General features: G+C 42.7%; 1 long non-coding RNA gene across 2 annotated transcripts in view; it reads left to right on the top strand.

Annotated features, from left to right (window-relative positions):
- The window catches only part of LOC135095192 (uncharacterized), a 12,438-nt gene extending 5,640 nt beyond the window's left edge, over nucleotides 1–6,798 (top strand). For both annotated transcript variants that reach the window (XR_010264113.1, XR_010264114.1), the window contains exon 3: nucleotides 5,957–6,798. This is a non-coding gene — a long non-coding RNA (uncharacterized LOC135095192). The remainder of the gene's footprint in view (nucleotides 1–5,956) is intronic.
- The last annotated feature ends 702 nt before the right edge of the window (nucleotides 6,799–7,500 follow it).

Below are 7,500 nucleotides of genomic sequence, written 5' to 3'. Positions count from 1 at the left end.
TGTATCTGTGATGGTCATTAATATATCAGAGGTCAAAGGTCAGCATGAGCGGACGTGAGGCACAGAAGCGTCACTCACGCCGGGGCTGAAGGACTCGTCTCCTCACCCACTGCCGACCTCTGTGTCATTGCGTGGCGTGGTGCTGTGTTGGAGTCTGTCCTGTGTCCTTTGCTGGCCCCTGCTGTAGCCTACTGGTGTGACGGCGTGGGTGGGGCGCGCGGCGGTGGTGGCGTGGGCGTGAAAGTTGATGTGACGGCCGGTAATCCTGATAGGGGAAGGACGATGGCCTTGAGGGAGCGCTGGAGGGCTGAAGAAGGGCCGGGGGCTGCAGACGGCTGTGCTGGTTGTGGCGCGAGTGGTGGTCAAGGTGGCTGTGGTGTGTCCGGGGGGAGAGGTCGCCGTGTCTGGGGGAGGGGGCTGGTGAGGGGCTAGGAGCGGAGGGGGGGGTCACATCAGTCTGCGTGAAGTGACCGGCTAAATTTAGTGCGGCAGTTTATGGAAAGCGAGAGGTGCGGTGCTGCTGGTGACCCCGGGTGTTGGAGGGCACAAGGGGAGGGGGAGAGGGGAGAGGGGAGACGGGAGAGCCTTGATGTGTGTCTGTCAGTGTGGCGGAGGAGGTGCAGCAGTGTGTGGTGGTGGTGGTGGTGGTGGTGGTGGTGGTGGCAGGCCTGTCTCTCCACACCTGGTACCTGTCTCTCCACACCTGGTACTTGTCTCTCCACACCTGATACTTGTCTCTCCACACCTGGTACCTGTTAGTGAGGTGATAGGTGTGTCTCTACCCTTGCATGAACAGCTGGCGTCACCTGCGCACACACACACACACACACACACACACACACACGCACACACACACACACACTCCTCAAGGTGTTTTTGATATAAGTAAAGATATAAAACATTGGAATTATAAGATTACCCGCTAAAATTGTTTGCTAGTTTTCTGTCAGGTATTTTGTAACAATTAATGTCAAATAGAAAAAAAAAATTATTCAAGGTGTGCCACAAGGTTTTATAATAGGCCCTTTATTGTTTGTGATAATACATGAATGTTATTTGTAATGTTAGTGATGTGATAAATGGCGTTCTTTTCGGTGATACGAGCCTAACAGATAATGATTTGTGTAACTTAAATACAAAATTGAATCAAGAACTGCGTAACATATTCAGATCGGTAACAGCAAATAAATGAGCCGTAAAAATTAATAAAACTAATTTGATATTGTTTGAAAGACGTTTGTTGTCAGTAATTTCAAATTGTTTTATGGAGGCTGTCACCTAATTAGTGTTTCTTCTACTAAATTCTTAGGAGTTATTACTGATGAAAATTTAAACTGGAAGAAGGTTGAATACGATCAGTGTGTTCAAAGTTATCAAAATAATAATAAATCATAATAAAAACTCTTATTTTCCTCCAGCCATCCGTGACACAGCCAATCCTGCGCAGCGGTCGTTGCGTAGACACACACACACACACACACACACACAACACCTCATTAGCATCACCACAGCACAAGCATGAAACATCAACGTGCAGGTCAGGTTGAGTGACATCCTGCACCCTGCTGGTATTCCTGACTGACTTCATAACCGTACTGCTAACTTGATGAGAAAACACGTAGGCGAGGCTTCACTGCTGTAGTCCATAAATAAACTGGTATCTTTGTAACAGCTACTTATTTAGGCTCTATGGTGGTTCTAATATTTTCCATTAGGAGTTTATTTAGTTAGTAACTTGATAACCGTACTGCTAACTTGATGAGAAAACACGTAGGCTAGGCTTCACTGCTGTAGTCCATAAATAAACTGGTATCTTTGTAACAGCTACTTATTTAGGCTCTATGGTGGTTCAAATATTTTCCATTAGGAGTTTATTTAGTAACTTGATAAAGGTACTGCTAACTTGATGAGAAAACACGTAGGCGAGGCTTCACTGCTGTGGCCCATAAATAAACTGGTATCTTTGTAACAGCCTACTTATTTAGGCTCTATGGTGGTTCAAATATTTTCCATTAGGAGTTTATTTAGTAACTTGATAACCGTACTGCTAACTTGATGAGAAAACACGTAGGCTAGGCTTCACTGCTGTGGTCCATAAATAAACTGGTATCTTTGTAACAGCTACTTATTTAGGGTCTATGGTGGTTCAAATATTTTCCATTAGGAGTTTAATTAGTAACTTGATAAAGAGAGGTGTTGTTCTGGTTCTTAAGGCTTTATTTCGTATTTTGTGAAGTTTTTGGTCTTTGGCTTCTACTCATAGTGTGTATTGGGATAGGTGGATGATCAAGAATGGGAAGGATTAGTGTTTTAAGTAAGTGTATTTCAATGTTTTCTGGCATATTGTATAGCTTGTATCATTTATTTAGTGCTGAGTCTGCTGTTGTTTTTACGTTGGTGAATGTGCTTGTAATAGCCAGACGTGGTTATGGTTAATCCTAAGCATTTGCCCTTATGTTTTAATTCTATTTCTTCCTCATCTCGTTTGGCTGCGAGATGGAGAGGTGTGAATTTATGAACGTTTTTTTTTATTTTGCATTTTTTATTTTTTTTTCATATTCATTAAGTGCCTTTATTGCTCGGTCAGTTTTGATGTTTAGCATGTTCCTAGATCTCCCTGGGCAGCCAATCACTTGTGTTATATCGTCTGCGAAACTGATGTCGAGGTTTTGTTGAGGCTGTTGTATATCATTGGTGGAAATTGTGAAGAGTGTTGGTGACAGGACACTACCTTGTGGTACTCCGCATTTCAGGTTAAATCTTGGTCCGGTATGGTGATTTATTTTAATGGATGCTGTGCGGTCTGTTAGGAAATCACATCAAACTTTTTCGATCGTTATTGGTAGATGCAAGTGAAGTAATTTGTGTTTAAACCCATGATGCCAAACTTGATCTGATTCATATTGCGCTATTTGCACACAGTGATGATTGCTAATGCATGTGTGGTGCCCCTGCTATTGCGAAATCCAAACTGGTTGGTGTTGTATAAATTGTTGATCTCAAGGTGAGTGTTCAGTCTGGTATTAATTATTCTTTGTAATATTTTCCCTGGTACTTCTAGCGGCGAAATTGGTGTGTACTTTTGACGTTGTTGTGGAGATATGTCGGGTTTAGGTACGAGTCTGATAATGACATTTTTAAAACCTATCTGGGAAATATCCTGCAGAGATGGCGCTGTTGTATGTGTCTGTGAGTGTGCCAGGTGTGATAGGATGTGTGGCAGGTGTGATAGGATGTGTGCCAGGTGTGATAGGATGTGTGCCAGGTGTGATAGGATGTGTGCCAGGTGTGATAGGATGTGTGGCAGGCTACCATCATGTGTGTGGGGTGTGTGCTGAGTATGCCTGTGTTACAATTAGTATAGGGGATTGTTCTTTGTATATTATCTTGGATGTTTTGTAGGTCTCCATTAAATATTTCTCTCCAATATTCCCTGTGTACTCTTTCCTTATCCCGTTTGTGTCTAATTTGATGTGTTTTTTGTTTAATATGTAGTGAGGTTCTTTTTCTCTATTATTTGTAGGTACTGGAGACTTTATTTATTTGTTTATAATATCTGGAATTGTTAAAAGTCCACCCATGAACACTTTTATACGTTTGCAATTCAGTGAAGAGTGTTTTGAGAGGTTTTGTTGTGTCATTATGTTTGTGTGAGGGTAGACATTTATATAGTGAAGTTGGGAATACTATAACAAACCTAACCTAAACACACAACACATAAAAAATAAATAAATTAATAAAAAATGTGGTAGAAGGCATTTATATAGTGAAGTTGGGATTGATTGCCGTGTTGCGTTCTGTATTGCTTGATGCCAGTAGTCAGTTGCAGTGTTTATAGTTCAAGTGTTTCATTGTCTAGTGTGTTACCGTGTAGTGTGTTGGTGACGTGTGTTTTGAATGTTTGCCAGGTTGCTTTACTGTAATGTGGTGTGGTAGGTGATGGCATTAATATGGGTGCGGTAGACATCGTAAATATAACTGGTATGTGGTCGCTGGTGGTGAGGGGTCCTGCTGTTGTATGTGTTGTGGTACGTTCTGTGGTTAATAGTATGTCAGGTGTTGTGCCTCTTCTGCGTGTGTAATGTGTAGGAAATTGTGGCCCTGTGTGTTGAATGAGCGTGTTGTGTATGAGTGTGTTGGGCTGTCTTCCTATCGTGTTGCTGTGAGTGTATCGCAAAGTGGTGTGAGTGTATCGCAAAGTGGGGTGGTTTGCACTGAGATGGGCTAGCATGTACACTGGCCTGTTGCGTCTCAATAGTTTGGTGAAGCCGGGAATTTGATATATAGTTTCTTCAAGGGTGTTCATATACGAGTAGTGTGGATATAATAATTTTGCCAGTTGTGGTCACATGACTTCTATTGCAATTAAATCAGATAAAAAAAACACATCAAGAAATTTATATTGTAATTTTTGTGTGTAGGTTGTATCCTGGGACTTTAATTGGTGTGTTTTGGTGTGAAGTGACCGTTTATAAATATTACATCAGCGTCAATGATTCTGTGTGTGTTAGATAGTGAAATCCTTCTATTAAACCAGTGTAGTACATTGTGTTGTATTATTGTTAGGATACGAAGGGCCATGTTGTGTGTGTGTGTGTGTGTGTGTGTGTGTGTGTGTGTGTGTGTGTGATGGTGATCTTTCTTTTATTTGTCCTGATCTTCTTTTCCTAAATATACTGTGGTGTAGTATAATAAAGTAGTCATGCATTTTAATTTCCCCATTTTCTATTAGATGAAGTAATTTGCTGTTCATTGTATGTGAATGTGTAGGTCCCGTCTTGTATTGGTGTGACTCGCTGGCTAAGTTGTCTGTGGATATTGCTTCAAGTTGTGTGTCTTTGCAGTGTAGTTCTTTCTTTGTGTTTTGTTGTGTCTTTTGTTTGTCAGTTTGTTGTTGTTGTTGTTGTTGTTGTTGTTGTTGTTGTTGTTGTTGTAATTTGGTGTTCTTTGTGTGTATCGGTAGATGGGTCTTGTGTCATCGTGTCAAGCAGTTTTCCGCCTTGAGCAAGAATAGCGAGGTGGAGTTAGGTGGAGTTGGGGGTGTTTGGTAGGTTGATTTGTGGCAGGCTGTTTGCTTTCAAAGTAGCGATCAGTTCATTTGCATAACTGCCGGGTTCAGTCACGTTCATCAGATGAGCGTGAATCATACAAGAATAAATGTTGAGGTGTTCATCTTTGCTGATCTGTGTGAAGGTGGTGGTGTTCATAGTTGACTTGGTGTTGGTTTTCGCTACTTGGGAGTAGGTTACTTTTCCCTTCTCTTCTTCTCCTTTCTTCTTAATTGCTTCTTTCCTGTTATATCTGCATTTCATTGACAGAGTTCTGTGATTTTCTCTGCAATTGATGCCATTTTTGCTCTCTTTGCTACAGTTCTTGCAAGTGTGGCCTTCCTCGGCCACTGTGAACATGTTTTGTGGTGTTAGTTCTTTGGGCAATCCTTAGTGATGTGGGACTCGACCTGATATATATAGCATCTGAAGCATGTTTGTATGTGGCAAAACTTCTCTTGCTGGGTCTGGTAGTGAGGGATCTTCATGGAAAAGAGTTTGAGTCCATGTTCAGTGTGTGAATGTTATTTTGATCGTCTTAGAGTCTGGGAATTTGAATATACATTGTCAATTTTGTTTTCCAGGTAGGTAGGTGTTGTGGGCACATACAGCTCACTGGTGGCGTCTTCCTCAGAGTTTGCGTGTATGTGTGAGTTTACATTGAAGGCTATCTGTGACAGTCCTCTTAGCCTTCAATTCTGGCGGGGTCACTGGGGTGAATTCATGTTGTTGTTGAAATTCATTCTTGATAGGGTCTTGAAATATTTTCTCTTGTTGTTCGTGTGAAGAGATGACAACAACAACAACAACAACAACAACAACAACATATCCATGTTGAGTTGGAATGATGTTGGTTGGGTATATGTCAGTGTTGCTGAGTATTTTCAGGAGAGTTGTCTTTCTTCTAGGTTCGTTGGCATTGTGCGTTTTGATCTTCACTCGTGCCATCCTTGTTACATGTCAATACAATAATATAACCTACAAGGGGCCGAGGCCCGACACACAACACAACTAAAGGACAGAAAAATGGAAGGAGCCTACCTATGTACCTCAGTTCAGCAGTCCAGCAGCCTCTAAAAGCCCACGCAACTGCCCTGCATGAGGTACGACCTGACCCTATCCAACGTTTTTGCTGGAACCTTCCTCACTGGCTTAATTAAGGCAGCTGCCCTTCTAAGGGCCCCCCTTGAGGCACTGCCCGCGGGGTTCACCTTCACCAGTGAGGAGGACACTAAGGGCGAAAAGAGAAATACAGTGGAGAGAAAAGATGCCTGGGCGGGACTCAACAACACCACCACCACCACCACCACGGAGTCCCCGGTACACAGGGCTTGGGAGGGTTCCCAGGTGGAATTCTCCCTGTTGTGCAGGACAAGCACAGACGTCACTGGCAGGATGTAGGTAGCTGGCAGTGTGGCGGGGCACAGCGGTGTTTCCACTCGCCCTCAGACCTTCACGTGGCACTCCCTATATAAGGCACACCATTCTGTCTAATCTTTTAAAGCTCCCTAGTGACTCAGCACCCACAGCCACATTACGGAGTCCACCTGTTCATCCACCACTCTATCTGAGAACCACTTCCCTCCTGTCTATTTCTCAAACGTATTTTTTATTCAAGTTTGCATCGTTACCTGCCGCAGCCTTACCCTGATTAGTGAGCCTGGACATTTTACCTTTGTTACCCTTGAAATATTGAGGATGTATCTTGCGTTTTCTATGGTTGCGTTAAAAAGAAAATGTGTATTATTACTATCATAGTTTTTCTCAAACCCTTTACTGCTGGCGATAGTCTTACATGTTCACGTGCGCTGACTATTCTGACTATCAGGTGGCTCTCGGACTATCAGCCTACAAGGAGCCGTGAAAGTTACCCAAAAAAAAAAACTATTTCGCTGATAGTAGTATAGTAGTAGTAGTAGTAGTAATAGTATTAGTGGTAGTAGTAGTAGAAATCTCCTCCTTTTTCTCTCTCTTTTTCCTATCTGTGTGTGTGTGTGTGTGTTTGTTTGTTTGTTTGTTTATTTGATTTTTCTTTTCTCTCTCTCTCTCTCTCTCTCTCTCTCTCTCTCTCTCTCTCTCTCTCTCTCTCTCTCTCTCTCTCGTTTGTGTGTGTGCGTGTTTGTGTGTTTTTACTACTACACTCAGTATATCACCGTAAAGCGGAAGCAATTATTTCTCAGATTAGAGAGAGAGAGAGAGAGAGAGAGAGAGAGAGAGAGAGAGAGAGAGAGAGAGAGAGAGAGAGAGATGGGAAAAGTGAAGGCAGTGGTGTGGGTGGGGGGTGGGGGGTGGGGTGTGGGGGGGTGGAGGGAGGGTTTGCGTGAGTGTTGAGTTTGAGTTTATTTGATAAAGTTGCATACAATTTTAGTGTAGAGTAAATTGTAAGTAGTAGAAGTAGTAGTAGAAGTGAGTGGGCGGAGCAGTGAGCCATTGTTAACATGTATTGGCGGTC

This window comes from Scylla paramamosain, chromosome 48 (assembly GCF_035594125.1).
Source record: "Scylla paramamosain isolate STU-SP2022 chromosome 48, ASM3559412v1, whole genome shotgun sequence".
NCBI lineage: Eukaryota > Metazoa > Arthropoda > Malacostraca > Decapoda > Portunidae > Scylla > Scylla paramamosain.
The sequence above is the reverse complement of the archived record's forward strand: the minus strand, read 5'-3'. Positions and strand labels throughout refer to the sequence as shown.